This window comes from Carex rostrata, chromosome 24, assembly GCF_964058835.1.
Source record: "Carex rostrata chromosome 24, lpCarRost1.2, whole genome shotgun sequence".
NCBI lineage: Eukaryota > Viridiplantae > Streptophyta > Magnoliopsida > Poales > Cyperaceae > Carex > Carex rostrata.
Window position 1 is genome coordinate 2868209 of NC_135941.1, and position 18113 is coordinate 2886321.

At 32.2% G+C, this 18113-nt stretch overlaps 1 long non-coding RNA gene across 1 annotated transcript; it reads right to left on the reverse strand.

The window, feature by feature from the left end:
* Positions 1–461: 461 nt before the first annotated feature.
* LOC144575761 (uncharacterized) lies at positions 462–17106 on the reverse strand. Its single transcript, XR_013518520.1, has 3 exons — positions 17092–17106; positions 7365–8314; positions 462–546 (listed from the first exon to the last, which is right to left on the reverse strand). It is a non-coding gene; the product is annotated as an uncharacterized LOC144575761 (long non-coding RNA).
* Between the last annotated feature and the right edge of the window lie 1007 nt (positions 17107–18113).

Below are 18113 nucleotides of genomic sequence, written 5' to 3' on the forward strand. Positions count from 1 at the left end.
GAGATGATTCGGCCGGTCGAAATGGAAAATATTAATTAGGCCGTATGATTACGTGTACGGATATATCTGTAGGAAACGAGAGCAGATTTTTTTATTCATAGAAATAATTTAAAATAATATAGAAAATTGGATGAAGTGTATGGAACAGTTTCCGAACATCTACAGCTAATCGCTTTCAAAGAAGTAATGAAAAGTATATATACTATTAAATATTTTGACAAAATCATACCTGGGAAGTGAAAGCCAATTTAGATGAAATCATCCAATTAATACTATTTAAAATTTGGTTTCTGAGATAGCTACGTAGATATTATTTTTCTTGATTTTTTTAAAGAAAAATATACACCTGACTGTATTTCCAATATCTTTAGATGTGATATCATTATCACTTCCAATATCTTTAGATGTGAAGCTAATTAACGTTAACACCCAAATTATAAATCATAGAAGAACAAGAAAAATTCTCACTCTTCTACAAATGAATATATATCTCATCAAGCAAAACAATAGATAACTAATAAACCATGTATACAACGAAGAAACTACCTACCTGCGTATATACATACATAAATAAAAGTGTGCCTAAATGATGTAAAAGTACTGCCAATCAAATACATAATCTACAAGAAAACCACAAAGCAATACTATATATAAACATCAAATAAGATCGATGTATATGTATCAAAAAATTAAATGAATAAATAAACGACCGATGGATGCTCACCAATCTATGTCGCACTTTGTCTCCTTGAACGAACCTGATGATCCCGGGACGGGTATTTTTAGATCGCAATTGATCTTCGGTTTAATGTGTTTAATCTTAAAGATCCATATCTTCATCCTCAGTTTCGGGCGAACCTTCAACTCGATGTTGTAGTACCCGTCATTTTTCTCTTTGGTATATGTACTAGTCACCGAATCACCAACCACTACGTTCTTGCCGCTAAACTCGGGCTCGATATAGCTAGTATTTTTGTGCCCCTGATAGAAAGTCTTAAAGGAGTCTTCGAAACCAAACCGGGAATCATCATAGTAAGCCGTGGCCTCTATGTAGTCGTAATAGAAACCGATCCTTTTGTTAGGGTTCCGGATTGATATGTTTACATTTAGGTCATATTGTAAAGAACCATTTGACAGATCGAACTGTGTCAATGAGGCTGAAGTAGCATGCACCTTAATTGCATTAGGACGAAGCACGAGCCAGAGTACAAGAACAATTATGCCAATAATGATCACAATTGATAGGATGAATTTAAATAGGGTACAAAGAAGGCAGCACGGTCCGCAACCAGAAGAGCGGCCGACACTACGGTAGTTGCGTTGTGGTGGGATCGAAGGCCCATAATAGGCCCCATTTAGCTTGTCTGCCATGAAAGAGATGAAGAGGGAGATTATAAAGAAATGATTTGTGTGTTTGATGAATGATGATGATTGAGAAATACAGGGGTTAGATGTGTATTATATAGAGAAAAAGGAGTGGAGAAAAAAACAAACTTACAGGGATATTTTGGAGGGGACTTGGAAAAAAATGGAAGCGTGTGTAGAGCCTAAACGCGTATAGCTTCCTTTTTTGAAAGCGAGCGGAGAACAGAGGATACAAAAGTCTTGGTTTTGAAATGATAAAGAGCTATAAGCTGTAGGGCTGCAAACGAATCGAATTTATTCCAGTTTGAGTTTGGTTTGAATTAATTTCGAATCGAATTTTTTACGAACTCATTTTCGAATTTTTTACGAACTTTTTTATGACAAGGAAGAGTGATCATAGTCGCCGAAAGCGAGAAGTGAAAGTTGTCTAGGATTTTAGAACTGAGAGAGGTTTACGACTTACGAGTTATGACTTATGACTTATGACTGGGGAGTTTATGTTTTAACTTTTAAGCCATCAGCGAACATAAGTCATAAGCAGAAATCAACGGTTCACGTTACTTCGAGATTAGAACTATAATAGTTCGCGACGCGAACCTATTTCGAACGAACAGGTCCTATTGAATTTGATTTGAATTAATTTCGAACTATTTCAAATCGAATTTTTTACAAACTTTTTCTAATCTAAATCGAATCGAATCACGAACTACGAATTTTTTGTGCAACCCTAGTTATAAGTCACAAGTCATAAGTCAAGATATATTCATAAAAAATATATACAAAAGTCTTGGTCTCGAGAAACTTTGTTTTTACCTTTATCATGAGATGCATTGGGTATTGCGTTGTGAGTACTTGTGACTAGGGGTGGCAACGAACCGAACCGAACCGAATTTACCTTAGGTTTGAGTTTGGTTTGAATTAATTTCGAACCGAACCTGGTTTGATTCATTTCGAATCGAATTGCGAACTACACATTTTTCGAATCGAACCCGAATCGAATCACGAACTAAATTATTTTTTAGCAGCCCTACTTATACCGGTAGTTTATACATTAATTTTTTCTCGTGGGACAAAATTCACATAGCTTCCTTTTACCTGTATGAACTATGAAATAAGTGTTTTTAAGTTGAAAAATTATTTATGAAAAAATACATCAGAGACGGCTTTCCTGGTATGAACTATGAGAGAGGAGAGACAGTCATCTAGGCTTGAGAGAGGAGTGACAGCCGGAGAGACAGCCAATCGCCGAGAGCGTCGGCTAGATTTTAGAGCTAGAGGGAGAGTGAGTTAGGGAGAGGTAGAGAGAGAAGTAGGTTATTGAGATTTGAGAGCGAGGGAGTGTCGGCTAAGTTAAATTATGACTCTCTATCTTGGATTTTAATTTCATCAGGTAAATGGATGGCCGGTGATTTTATGAGATTCGAACCACAAAAAAATCACGAACCTATTTCAATCGAACCAGGCTAGGTTTGAGTTTGGTTGGAATTAATTCCGAACCGAACCTGGTTTAGTTCGTTTCAATTCGAATCCATTTCGAATCGAATTAAACTCGAATCAAACCCGAATCGAATCACGAGCCTCGAATTTTTTTGCCAGCCCTACTTGTGACTGCTGATGCATTGTGTTTACCTTTATCTGAGATGAGGAACTTGGTGTTTCTCACTTATGATCCATAATGCTCTTATATGTTTGTAATTTTTTTTCTTTTATTTAGAATTATAGCGCAGATGACAAAATTACAAAAAAAATTTGCAGTAAAGACAAATTTACAAATTAAATATTATCTGTCAGAAATCTTGTTTCCAATTCTGATATTACAATGTTCTTCCAATTTTCTATGTAAGCATTTATCTTTCTTACTTTTTTTTCATTAAATTGGGAATTAATATATGAATAGACATAGGAGTGCGTATCCCATGAGATATCTCAACTTTTGCGTGACCGACGTGTCCGGTGTCTATTCGGGGGTGATGTAGGGGGTCAGTATTGTGTGTGCTTTGAGATTCGTGCAAAACGCACTTAAACGGTTGAGATTTTCCATAAAATAACGCAAAGTTTGAGATATCTCAGAGGATACCAATTCATAGACATAGAAGGTAGAGCTAAGAATTGATGTTGAATCAGGAGAGCTAGAAATGGTAGTCCATTACAAAGTCCAGTCCTCACACATGAGCCCAATTAGGTCATATTTATTGGGTATCAGCTGATATATTCTCTGGATTATATTTACCAGAACTGGACCCTGATTTTAAACATAGGAATGTCGCATGGATTAGAGGCCTTGATTTTAAATTCTGTGTTGAAGTAGGAATAAGAAGTCAATACTGATCGAGGCAGTGGTCTTTTTCTTTTTTTCCTTTTTTGAGGGAAAGCCCGTGGGCCGTGGGCGATCGAGGCAGTAGTCAAATTGTACTTCTATTCATATGCCTTTTCTATAGACCAACACGTGTGCAGATAGGAACTGTTATTTGCATATCATACGAAACTAAGGCTGTCAGGCTGTGCTTCACAATCAGCTTCCGTGGAGGAAGGGAAAGGGACGGAGAGGGAGAGGGAGAGGGAGAGGGAGAGCGTTATTTTTCTCGCTATAGTAAATTTTACATTTTAATTCAGGGTTACAAATTTCGTAGTTTTTCATAGAAATTTACTCTCACTACAGTAGAGCGTTGCTTTCTTTCTCTCTCCGATTACTATCCTCTGGAACAGGATCGTGACGTGGACAGCCTGCTATCTTCTCCTCTTTTCTTTCATTCCTGTTCCTTTCCTTTAATGAAGGAATTATGAAGCACAGCTTAATGAATACTAAATAACCAAATTCAAAACACAATCGAAAGGTTTGCCTGATATTCAGATGATATAATGTTGCACACATTTTAGCACCAAATATTGTTAGCTAGAAAAATAAAATAAATTAGTACAATTAAATAAGTCCAAAAAAGTATTATATTATTGTTGCTGTTTTAGTTTATTTTATTTTTGAACTAAAAATTAGATATATTTTAAATTACGTACTTTAATGAAGCATCTCAAGTAGTAAATAATGAAGGAACATGATAAAAAACTATTATTTCAACATTGCAGAATTTTTAAGTCTATCGTCATCTAAAGAGAAAGGCCATCACTTTTTTTGAGTCATCATCTGATGATTATCAATCATTAAATAAATGAAAATATTTACAAAATGTGTTCAAACAAAATAAGGTGAAAATAATATAATTGACTAGGCATCAAACAATGTATGAACTTAAAGGTTCAGCTTAGTAGAGTTATAATATATTCAGTTAAATGACTTAATTAAATATTCAACTAATTTTATTGATTTATCATGAACCAATTCTGTTGACTAGTCGCGATGATGGTAATTAAATGATTGTAGCGCATGAACATTTATCACATAATTAGTATTACATAATGATGCGTTTGGATGCACTAGAGAATAGCGAGAATAGCTACTGTTGAGAATAGTAAATTAAGAATAGCGAGAACAGCTACTATTTAAGAATAGCGCTAACTCAAAGCTATTCGGAAGTTGTTTGGATTGAACATTTAGAATAGCTACTGTAGGGATTGAGGCTTTGAGAGAGTTCATTTGCTATTCCATGTTTTTGTAGGAATAGCGAGAACAGGGAGAACAGCGCTATTCTCGCTGGTTTTTCTTATATTAGAAACTTATTAGCTTAATTATGCGATATGCATAGAGATTATCATTTTAAAATATTTGTAAATTAACAGATCTCAAATTTGTTTTTGTTCATTTAATAACTTACTTGTGTGCTTAAACCCAGTAATTAATATTGAAAATAATAATTCATTTCCCGGTGTAGAATGAATGAGACACGGATCGGTTAACCGCGTGAAGAAATATACCAATGGCAACACCATTTGATGCATTAGAAGGACACCTGATTTCAACAAACTAGATGCAAAAAAGTAAATGCCCGGAGTGAGAGATAATTGATATAACTATTAAGTACATGAGGAAGGTTCCATGCATGGACGTAGATATATATATTTTTTAATCGAACCAAAGACTGGATGGTGTAATAAGATATTCTTGTGAAGTCGACATTATCAATTCTGGCTTCGCAAGTGTAAAAAATGATACACGCATATTTTAATATGAATTCGAATAGCGTGACATATCGTTGATATTTGTCACCAATTTTAAAATTTATTGAATATATTTCAAATAGTAAATTCAAACCGATATACTTTTAAATAATGTAGTTACATACAAAATTTATTATATTTAAATTATTTTAGTAAGCCATAAAAAAATAATAAAAAAATTAATACATTTAACTTTAAAAAAAAATCTTACGTTTGACCATTTGATCTTATACTAAATAAATTTAAGAAATTATAAAGTTTACATGTAAACAAACAATTCATATGAAGTACATCGATTTTAACAGTTTATATTTGTCGTGAGTATTATATAAGTTTTAAAATTGGTGGTATTTAATTTGAAATACTCACGATGTCACGATATGATAGCCAAACTCATATAATAACTTATAAACATAAGAACAATTAACAAGAAAATAGAAGAAAGGGTTTGAGTCAATTAGTTGATCTGAATCATTTTGTGTTACAATAAATCTAACAATTTATATAACTATCATCCTACCAGGGTTTTTTTTTTTTTTTTTGTAAATGTAGTGATATCAATGGATGCATTGTGACAGACTATAGAAGATCCTGAATATATATAGCCTTACCTAACAAATTGGAAACGCATCGCCTGTATTTACACGCTTCTCTCTCTCAGTGTTAATTATATCCTTAATGTCAAAGCTGCGACTAAAAAACAACTGAGAAATATTCAAAAAAGTTCATCTCAGCAGGTACACCAGTTCTGTCATTAAATGTAAAAACAGTGACCAAGTCCGTTTTAATTAATTAGCTTTTGAACATTCCTTCACCTGAACCTGATCTTGTACCCTTCTCATCGTATATTTCTCCAAATGCAGTCTATGCAGATTCACATTTCATTTTAATTCATGCGAAAACATCTTAATTAATTCCGTGTTGTTTTTTTTAGATACCCCACACGAGATGATTCGGCCGGTCGAAATAGACAGTATTAATTAGGCCGTATGATTACGTGTACGGATATATCTGTAGAAAAGGGGAGCAAATTTTTTTATTTATAGAAATAATTTAAAAATAACATAGAAAATTGGATGGAGTGTAGAGAAATTTAATTTGATTCTGTTGGGGAAACCAAATTAATTATTCAGTTCATTTAGACATTTCTAAAGGAACTGCTTAATTGATTCGTATTCTTTATCTACTCATTTTTTTTTGTGATAGTAATTCACAATGCTGCATGAAATTAAAGTGTTTAATTAGGAATCTAATAATTAATTATGTACCCTTTAGAATTCCCAAAATAAATCAAATCAAATGATTTGGTTTCTTCTACGAAATCGAAATTATACAATTCATCCATTTTGCATATATTATTTTTAAATAATTTCTGTAAAAATAAAATTCTTAAAGGGAAGGCTTTGCGATCATATAAAATGAACGGTCCAGATGCTGCTCATTTCAGTTAGGCACTTCAAAAAGTCCGAACATCTACAGCTAAACGCTTTAAAAAAAGTAATGAAAAGTATACTGTTAAATATTTTGACAAAATCATATCTGGGAAGTGAAAGCCAATTTAGATGAAATCATGCAATACTATTTAAAATTTGGTTTCTGAGATAGCTACGTAGATATTATTTTTCTTGATTATTTAAAAGAAAAATATATACCTGACTGTATTTCCAATATGTTTCAGATGTGATATATCACTTCCTGATTAGCTCTGTTAATAATTAATATATATATTTTGAAGCTAGTTAACGTTAACACGCAAATTATAATTCAAAGAAGAACAAGAAAAATTCTCACTCGTCTACAAATGAATAAATATATATCTCATCAAGCAAAATAATAGATAACTAATAAACCATGTATACAACGCAGAAACTACCTACCTGCGTACATACATACATACATACATAAAAGTGTGCATAAATGATGTAAAAGTACGGCCAATCAAATACATAATCTACAAGAAAACCACAAAGCAATACTGTATATAAACATCAAATAAGATCGATGTATATGTATCCAAAAAATAAATGAATAAATAACGACGGATCGATGCTCAGAATTTTACGTCACACTTTGTCTCCTTGAACGAACCTGATGATCCCGGGACGGGTATTTTTAGATCACAATTGATCTTCGTTTTAGTGTTTTTAATCTTAAATATCCATATCTTCATCCTCAGTTTCGGGCGAACCTTCAACTCGATGTTGTAGTACCCATCATTTTTCTCTTTGGTATATGTACTATTCACCGAATCACCAACCACTGCGTTCTTGCCGCTAAACTCGGGCTCGATATAGCTAGTATTTTTGTGCCCCTGATAGAAAGTCTTAAAGGAGTCTTCGAAACCAAACCGGGAATCATCATAGTAAGCCGTGGCCTCTATGTAGTCGTAATAGAGACCGATCCTTTTGTTAGGGTTCCGGATTGACATGTTTACATTTAGGTCATATTGCAAAGAACCATTTGACAGATCGAACTGTGTCAACGAGGCTGAAGTAGCATGCACCTTAATTGCATTAGGACGAAGCACGAGCCAGAGTACAAGCACAATTATGCCAATAATGATCACAATTGATACGATGAATTTAATTAGGGTACAAAGAAGGCAACACGGTCCGCAACCAGAAGAGCGGCCGACACTACGGTAGTTGCGTTGTGGTGGGACTGAAGGCCCATAATAGGCCCCATTTAGCTTGTCTGCCATGAAAGAGATCGATGAAGAGGGAGATTATAAAGAAATGATTTGTGTGTTTGATGAATGATAATGATTGAGAAATACAGGGGTTAGATGTGTATTATATAGAGAAAAAGGGGTGGAGATATTTCCAATAAGAAAACAAAACTTACAGGGATATTTTGGAGGGGACTTGGAAAAAAATGGAAGCGTGTAGAGCCTAACACGTATAGCTTCCTTTTTTGAAAACGAGGCGGGGAATTGAGGAAACAAAGTCTTGGTTTGAAATGTGATTAGACGAAAGAATTGACCATTTATCCTGTATTAACACACCAAGTGTTTTGCTTGGATATATTTTATTGCTTTAAATAGTAATGTAGTATATATCTATAACTGAAGAGGACGAGATATTTCGTGTCGCGTTGGAAATCAAATTAATTACGTCTTTTTTTTTCACGGAGAGGGTTGATATAATCAAAAGTACATCGTGTAGGCGTGTAGCGTTAGAACTTCAGAATGAAGGGGTAATTCTTGATGGGCCGACATTTTTAACCAGCCCAGGATGTAATGGGCCTATTTGAGGCCTAACATAAGTACACCAGTTCACATCGTATATATTTCTCCAATGCAGATGCGCATTTCATTTCATTTTAATTCATGCGAAAACATCTTAATTAATTCTGTATTGTTTTTTGAGATACCCCACACGCCGACATTTTTAGTTTTACCCCATTAAAAATTATTTTAATAATAATAACCAAAGTTTAGCAACAATTTTAAAATTACCCCACCCGTGGAAATTTTTCACGGACTGGAATTTTAATTCTAATTTTTTTTTTATAAAACAGAAATTTGTTTTTATTTTTTATTTTTTGTATTGAAATATTAGAAATATTGGATATATTTCTTTGAAAATAGATGGAATACAATATAATTTGATTTATTAGAAAGACTGTAACAAATAATTCGGATCAATATTTTTCAGGTCGGATTTTTAGCGGTTGTAAGAAAAATTAATATATTTCTATATATGTTATTGGAAAAAAATAAAAATGCTTAGATTCTGAGTTATTGATCCCGGTTCAAAAGTCACTTCTATGTAATCTAAAAAATATTGTGATCCTTCTAGGACATTTAATTTATAAAAAGTTGTATCTATTTTGAGAATTCTTTTTGAATAATAATTATTAAATAACTTAAAGTTTTTATTTTTTTTTCAAAAATAGATACAACTTTCCATAAATTAAATGTCCTAGAAAGATCACAATATTTTCTAGATTACATAGAAGTGACTTTTGAACCGAGATCAATAACTCAGAATCTAAGCATTTTTATTTTTTTCCAATAACACATACAAAAATATATTAATTTTTCTTACAGCCGCGAAAAATCCGACCTGAAAAATATTGATCCGGGTTATTTGTTACAGTCTTTCTAATAAATCAAATTATATTGTATTCCATCTATTTTCAAAGAAATACATCCAACATTTCTAATATTTCAATACAAAAAAAAAATAAAAAAAAAATAAAAAAATAAAAAATTAAAATTAAAATTTTAGCCCGTGGAAAATTTCCACGTGTGAGGTATTTTTAAAATTGTTGCTAAACTTTGGTTATTATTATTAAAATAATTTTTTAATGGAGTAAAAATAAAAATGTCGTCCCCACACGAGATGATTCGGCTAGTCGAAATGGAAAATATTAATTAGGCCGTATGATTACGTGTACGGATATATCTGTAGAAAGGGGAGTAGATTTTTTTATTTATAGAAATAATTTAAAATAATATAGAAAATTGGATGGAGTTCCGTGAAATTTTGATTCCGTTGGGAAACCAAATTAATTGTTCGGTTCATTTAGACATTTTTAAAGAAAATGCTTAATTGATTTGGATCCTTTAGCTGCTTTTTTTTTTTTTTTTTTTTTTGTAATAGTGGTTCACAGGGTTTATGAAATTAAAGTTTTTAAGAATCAAACTTGTTGCGTGGTCTTTTGTAAAATCCTCGTGTTGGCAACTAAAGAAATCGAATCATTGATTATGTTCTGTTTATAATTCACAAGAGAAATCAAATCAAATGATTCAGTTTCTTCTACGAAATCGAAATATCCATGCAATCCATCCATTTTTTATGTATAATTTTTAAATAATTTCTGTAAAAATAAAATTCTTAAAGGGAAGGCTTTGAGATCATATAAAATGAACGGTCCAGATGCTGCTCATTTCAGTTAGGCACTGCAAACAAATACCAAGTCCGAACATCTACAGCTAATATCGCTTTAAAAAAAGTAATGAAAAGTATACTATTAAATATTTTGACAAAATAATATCTGGGCAATTTAGATGAAATAATGCAATACTATTTAAAATTTAGTTTCTGAGATAGCTACGTAGATATTCTTTTTCTTGATTATTTAAAATTTGGTTTCTGAGATAGCTACGTAGATATTATTTTCCAATATGTTTCAGATGTGATATCACTTCCTAATTAGCTCTGTTAATATATATATATATGAGGAAGGATCCCATTACATCCTCTCTTTTTTGTGACACCGAATTACACTCTATATTTTCAAAGTACAAACAGTCGATCCAAACCGTTCAACATGATGGATATGTTAAAATGTATTTGCAGATCAAATTTTACATTTTTTTGAATTTTTTTTATTATTTATTAAGATGGGTACAAAAATTCAATGGTCTAAATATAGCGGTTTTGTTAAATACTTAATAAATAGTAAAAAAATTTCAAAAAAATATAAAATTTGATCTCCAAGAACATTTTAATATATCCATTATATTGAAAGGTTTGAATCGACTATTTGAACTTTGAAAACTTTGAAAATCGAGAGTGTAATTCGATGTCACCAAAAAAGGTGTAATTGGATCCCTCCTCTATATCAGTGTGCTAAATAGCTAGCTATAGCGCGGCTATAGCTGTTTTGGACCTAGAAAGCCAAGCTATGGGGGTAAAAGTAAAACTGCACTAATCGAGCTACGGTCGCTATAGCGCGTAGCGGCAATAGCGGTCCGCTATGCTACATGGGCTTATGATTTTGTAATTTTAATGGGCCTTAATGTCAAGATGGATTTTTTTACTTTATCAAGCTATATCAATATAATGAAACATGTGCGGGCTATACCGCTATATTAATTAAATTTTGTATCATGCATTAATATATGGTAGTGGTATATTTTGAATATAAAATATATCGATAGTTTTTGAATTAGGGATATTTTGAATGACAATTTGAACTTTGTATTGGTTCAATATGAATATTAGAACTTAATCAGTTTGGTATTTTTTTTTCTTGATGAGACACGTTTACTATTAGTAGAAATATAAAATATAATTTCTAAAATAAAAAAAATGCTATTTATGATAGCTTTCGCTATAGCTGCGGTATTCACTAAAGTTTTTTTTTTTAGTCTCCCCGTTATGCCGCTATAAACGCTATTTAGAGCCTTGATATATAGAGAGAGAGAGATTGACTTAGGTGAGACGTGGAGTATACGCATTTGGTGCTCCATGGTACATTTTAGTCATTTTGAAAATCCAAACAACCGATCCGAACTGCTCAACACAATCTCCATATTGAAATGTGCTTGGAGACCAAATTTCACATTTTTTGAAATTTTTTTACTATTTATTAAGCCACTTTGAAAATCGCTGATCCAGTGGTCCAGAAATGTTTACTGTTTTTTACTGTTCACCCGGATTTTCAAATTTTCAAAGTGGCTTAATAAATAGTAAACAAATTCCAAAAAATGTAAAATTTGGTCTCCAAGCACATTTCAATATGGAGATCACATCTAACGGTTCGGATCGGTTGTTTGGACTTTCAAAATGAAAATATGGCGTGAAGTACAAACGCGTGGTGCTCTGCGTCTCACCCAAGTCCATCTCTCTCTCTCTCTCTCTCTATATATATATATATATATATATATATATATATGAGTACGGCTAACGCGCTTCCTCTAGCATATGGGCTGAAATGCTTCCGGTGGAAATTTGAAATTTCAAAATCCAAAAAGTCGATCTGAACCGTTCATCTCCTTCTCTATATTAATATCTGCTTGGAGACAAAATTTTAGATTTTTCTGAAATTTTTTACTATTTCTTAAGCCACTTTGAAAATCGCTGATCCAATGGTTTTACTGTTTTGTTAAGCCACCGTTGGATCAGCGATTTTCAAAGTGGCTTAATAAATAGTAAAAAAATTCAGAAAAATCTAAAATTTGGTCTCCAAGCAGATATTAATATGGAGAAGGAGATGAACGGTTCAGATTGACTTTTTGGATTTTAAAATTTCAAATTTCCACCGGAAGCATTTCGGCCCATATGCTAGAGGAAGCGCGTTAGCCGTACTCTATATATATATATATATATATATATATATAGGAATATGCTAGCATGCTATGCATAGCATAGAACCCCTCCATGCAACGGCTCAGATTTCGAGTTTTTAAAATTCTAACGGTCGATCAGAACCATTCATCTTGTTCTCCATATTAATATGTGTTTGGAGACCAAATTTTACATTTTTTGGAATTTTTTTACTATTTCTTTAGATTTATTGAAAATCGCTATTTTTTTATGGTCCAGATTTGCTGAAAACAGCGATTTTCAATAAATCTAAAGAAATAGTAAAAAATTTCCAAAAAATGTAAAATTTGGTCTCCAAACACATATTAATATGGAGAACAAGATGAACAGTTCGGATCGACCATTAGGATTTTGAAAACTCAAAATCCAAGCCGTTGCATAGAGGGGTTTTATGCTATATATATATATATATAGTAAGGCTACGCTACTTCACGAATTAAACGGGTTGTTTTAATTCGTGCTCATATCTCTAGTTTTGAAGTTCAAATAGCCGATCCAAACCGTTAGATGTTTAATCTATATTAAAATGTGCTTGGAGACCAAATTTTACTTTTTTTGAATTTTTTTTACTATTTATTAAGATGGTTTGAAAATCGTTGTTTTTATTAAAATTCTACATCTTAATAAATAGTAAAAAAACAGCGATTTTTAAACCATATTCATTATAGTAAAAAAAATATAAAATTTGGTCTCTAAGTACATTTTAATATAGATTAAACATCTAATGGTTTGGATCGGCTATTTGGACTTCAAAACTAGAGATATGAGTGTGAATTAAAACAGCTCGTTTAATTCGCGAAGTATCGTAGCCGTACTATATATATACACACACGGTAAGGCTAAGGTGCTATGGGTTGCATAGAGGGCTACGGTGCTATAGCTCAATATTTGAGTTTTCAAAATCCAAACGGTCGATCTGAACCATTCATCTTGTTCTCCATATTAATATGTGTTTGGAGACCAAATTTTACATTTTTTGAAAAAAATTTACTATTTTTTTAGATAGGTAGAAAATCAAATATCTGAATGGTGCAGAATTTTTTATATCAACTGATTTTCTACCTATCTAAAAAAATAGTTAAATTTTTCCAAAAAATGTAAAATTTGGTCTCCAAACACATTAATATGAAGAAAAATATGAACGGTTCGGATCGACCGTTTGGATTTTGAAAACTCGAATATTGAGTCGTAGCACTGTAGCCCTCTATGCAACCCATAGCACCTTAGCCTTATATGTGTGTGTGTGTGTGTGTGTGTGTGTGTGTGTGTGTGTGTGTCTATATATATATATAGGTTGTGGCTAATTTGCTGCCCGCGGTGCTGCCGCCTTTTTTTATTTTGTGATGTCCAAACAACAAATCCAAACCGTTAGATGTTTAATCTATACTATAATCTACTTGGAGACAAAATTTTACATTTTTTGAATTTTTTTTACTATTTATTAAGCTGGTTTGAAAACTGCTGATTTCAATGCTGTAGAAATTTACTGAAATCAGCAGTTTTCAAACTAGCTTAATAAATAGTAAAAAAATTCCAAAAAATGTAAAATTTGGTCTCCAAGTAGATTATAATATAGATTAAACATCTAACGGTTTAGATTTGTTGTTTGGACATCACAAAAATAAAAAAGGCCGGCAGCACCTCCGGCTAAAATGCTGCCGGCAACAAATTAGCCGGACCATATATATATATATATATATATATAGTGTGACTAATATGCATTCGGTAGCACTTCGCTCGAAGTGCTGTCAGTCCAAATTTCAAATTTCAAAATCCAAAAAGTCAATCTGAACGATAAAAAGTCAATATGAACCGTTAGATGTGATCTCTATATTGAAATGTGCTTGCAGCCACCGTTGGATCAACGATTTTCAAAGTGGCTTAATAAATAGTAAAAAAATTCAGAAAAATGTAAAATTTGGTCTCCAAGCACATTTCAATATAGAAATCACATCTAACGGTTCAGATCGACTTTTTGGATTTTGAAATTTAAAATTTGGACTGGTAGCACTTCGGCCGAAGTGCTACCGAATGCATATTAGTCACAATATATATATATATATAGAGAGAGAGAGATAGGGGTTGACTACTCTACTTACATAAGTATATGAGGGTATATACTTATAAGTCATTTTTTCGTTTTCAAAATCCAAAAAGTCGATCTGAACCGTTAGATGTGATCTCTATATTGAAATGTGCTTCGAGATCAAATTTTACATTTTTCTGAATTTTTTTACTATTTATTAAGTCACTTTGAAAATCGTTGATCCAACGGTGGCTTAACAAAACAGTAAAATAAGAAACCACCGTTGGATCAACGATTTTCAAAGTGGCTTAATAAACAATAAAAAATTCAGAAAAATGTAAAATTTGGTCTCCAAGTATATTTCAATTTAGATATCACATCTAACGGTTCAGATCGACTTTTTGGATTTTGAAAACGAAAAAATGACTTATAAGTATATACTCTCATATACTTATGTAAGTAGAGTAGTCAACCTCCTCTCTCTCTCTCTATATATATATATATATAGAGAGAGAGAGAGAGAGAGTGAATAATATGCTTCCGGTAGCACTTCGACCAAAGTGCCACAGGTCCAAATTTCAAATTTCAAAATCCAAAAAGTCGATCTGAACCGTTAGATGTGATCTTTATATTGAAATGTGCTTGGAGACCAAATTTTACATTTTTCTGAATTTTTTTTACTATTTATTAAGCCACTTTGAAAATTCCTGATCCAACGGTGGCTTCTAATTTTACTGTTTGTTAAGCCACCGTTGGATCAACGATTTTCAAAGTGGCTTAATAAATAGTAAAAAAATTCAGAAAAATGTAAAATTTGGTCTCCAAGCACATTTGAATATAGAGATCACATCTAATGGTTCAAAGACTTTTTGAATTTTGAAATTTGAAATTTGGACCGATAGCACTTCGGCCGAAGTGCTACCGAAAGCATATTAGTCACACTCTATCTCTCTCTCTCTCTCTCTATATATATATATATATATATGAGGAGGGATCCACTTATAACAACTTGAAAGTTACAACATCTTACAACATCGTTTTTTTTCATTTTCAAAGTCCAAATCGTCGATCCAAACCGTTAGATATTCAATCTATATTAAAACGTGGTTGCAGACCAAATTTTACATTTTTTGGAATTTTTTTGCTATTTATTAAGATGGGTACAAAATCGCTGTTTTTTAATGGTGCAGAATTTTAATAAATACAGCGATTTTGTACCCATCTTAATAAATAGCAAAAAAATTCCAAAAAATGTAAAATTTGGTCTGCAACCACGTTTTAATATAGATTGAATATCTAACGGTTTGGATCGACGATTTGGACTTTGAAAATGAAAAAAAAACGATGTTGTAAGATGTTGTAACTTTCAAGTTGTTGTAAGTGGATCCCTCCTCTATATATATATATATATGAGTAGGGTTAAAATGAACTATTTGTTTTGTGCCCAACCATACCCCATGTCAACATGATATAAATATTAAAATGTGTTTAGAGACCAAATTTTATATATTTTTTTAATTTTTTTACTATTTTTTTAGATAGGTACAAAATTATTGTTTTTGGATGGTCCAGATGCAAAATTTTTTAGATATATATATATATATTGAAGCTAGTTAACATTAACACGCAAATTATAATTCAAAGAAGAGCAAGAAAAAATCTCACTCGTCTACAAATTAATATCTCATAAAGCAAAACGATAGATAACTAATAAACCAATGTATACAACGAAGAATTAAACTACATACATACATAAAAGTGTGCATATATAAAATATAAATGATGTAAAACCGCCAATCAAATACATAATTTACACAAAAACCACAAATCAATACTACATATATATAAACATCACCTAAGATGTATATATATGTATCCAAAAATAAAATGAATAAATAATGGTCGACGCTCAGAAATGATCTACATCCACTTTGTCTCCTTGAACGAACCTGATGATCCTGGGACAGGTATTTTCAGATCACAATTGATCTTTGGTTTAATATATTTAATCTTAAAGATCCATATTCGGGCGAACCTTCAACTCGATGTTGTAGTACCCGTCTTTTTTCTCTTTGGTATATGTATCCAAAAAATAAATGAATAAATAACGACGGATCGATGCTCACAATTGATACGATGAATTTAAATAGGGTACACGGTCCACAACCAGAAGAGCGGCCGACACTACGGTAGTTGCATTGTGGTGGGATCGAAGGCTCGTAATAGGCCCCATTTAGCTTGTCTGCCATGAAAGAGATCAAGAGGGAGATTATAAAGAAATGATTTGTGTGTTTGATGGATGATGATGATTGAAAAAAAAAAAGGGGTTCAATGTGTATCATTTAGGGCGTGTTCAGATTTTACTGTTCACGTGGGGAAAAAAATTCACTCAGACTGAATTTTTTTTTCCACATGAACAGTAAAATTTAATTCAAAAATTTTGCAATCTCATTCCTATTTCTATTCCCGTCCGTCTGCCGAACACGCCATTAGAGAAAACGGGGTGGAGAAATTTCCAATAAGAAAACAAACTTACTGGGATATTTTGGAGGGGGAAAACAATGGAAGCGTGTAGAGCCTACACGCGTATAGCTTCCTTTTTTGAAACCGAGGCGGGGAATTGAGGAAACAAAAGTCTTGGTTTGAAATGTTGGACGAAAGAATTGACCATTTATCCTGTATTAACGCACCAAGTGTTTTGCTTGGATATAATTTATTGCTTTAAATGGTATATATCTATAACTGACGAGGACGAGGTTTTTCGTGTCGCGTTGGAAATCAAAATTAATTACGTCTTTTTTTTCACGGAGAGGGTTGATATAATCAAAAGTACATCGTCCAATAAAATTGAAGAAAAGAAACTAGTACTATTTTTATTGGGCCGAAAGGCCTTACTAGGCTATATTAATAGTGTAACCACTCCAGGATGTTATTGGGCTTATTTCAGGCCTGTTTCAATTAAGAAAAACCAACATCATAAATATAATAGAAGAAAAGAAAGTAATACTATTATTTTTGGGCTTAAAAGGCCTTACTAAGCTACATTATATTGAGCTTAGTACGAATTGGAACCAGAGGCTTGGAATACCTGATTTGATTCATAGACGATTGTGGGTTTCTTAATTAATCTCAATGCAGTAAAATTAAAAAGAGCAGACGAAGAAGAAGAAAATTATTACCTAGATTAATAGGAGGGTAAGTTTCAACAAAGGTTAGTCAATGGAGTAATTGCCAAGCAATTAAGATAGGGGCAAGTTGGTAAATTTCATTTTCAGTGTGTCTGTGTGTCATTTTCTACCTCTCTGATTCATGGTGTCATTTCAACTTTTCTTTTTTGGTCGTCACATATTCTACAATTTTATCATAATTTTATATTTATCTTTTTTTTTGTTGGTACAGCAATGCAAACTTCTACTATCATTACTTCCAAAGAGCAAATTTGATTTTAGAGGTCTAATTTTTCTTTGAAAAAAAAAGTATGTACGAATGTTACATTGAAGTGCACGAACGTTAAACCATTTATAATTAATACGAACTTTACAGCTCTTTGTTGG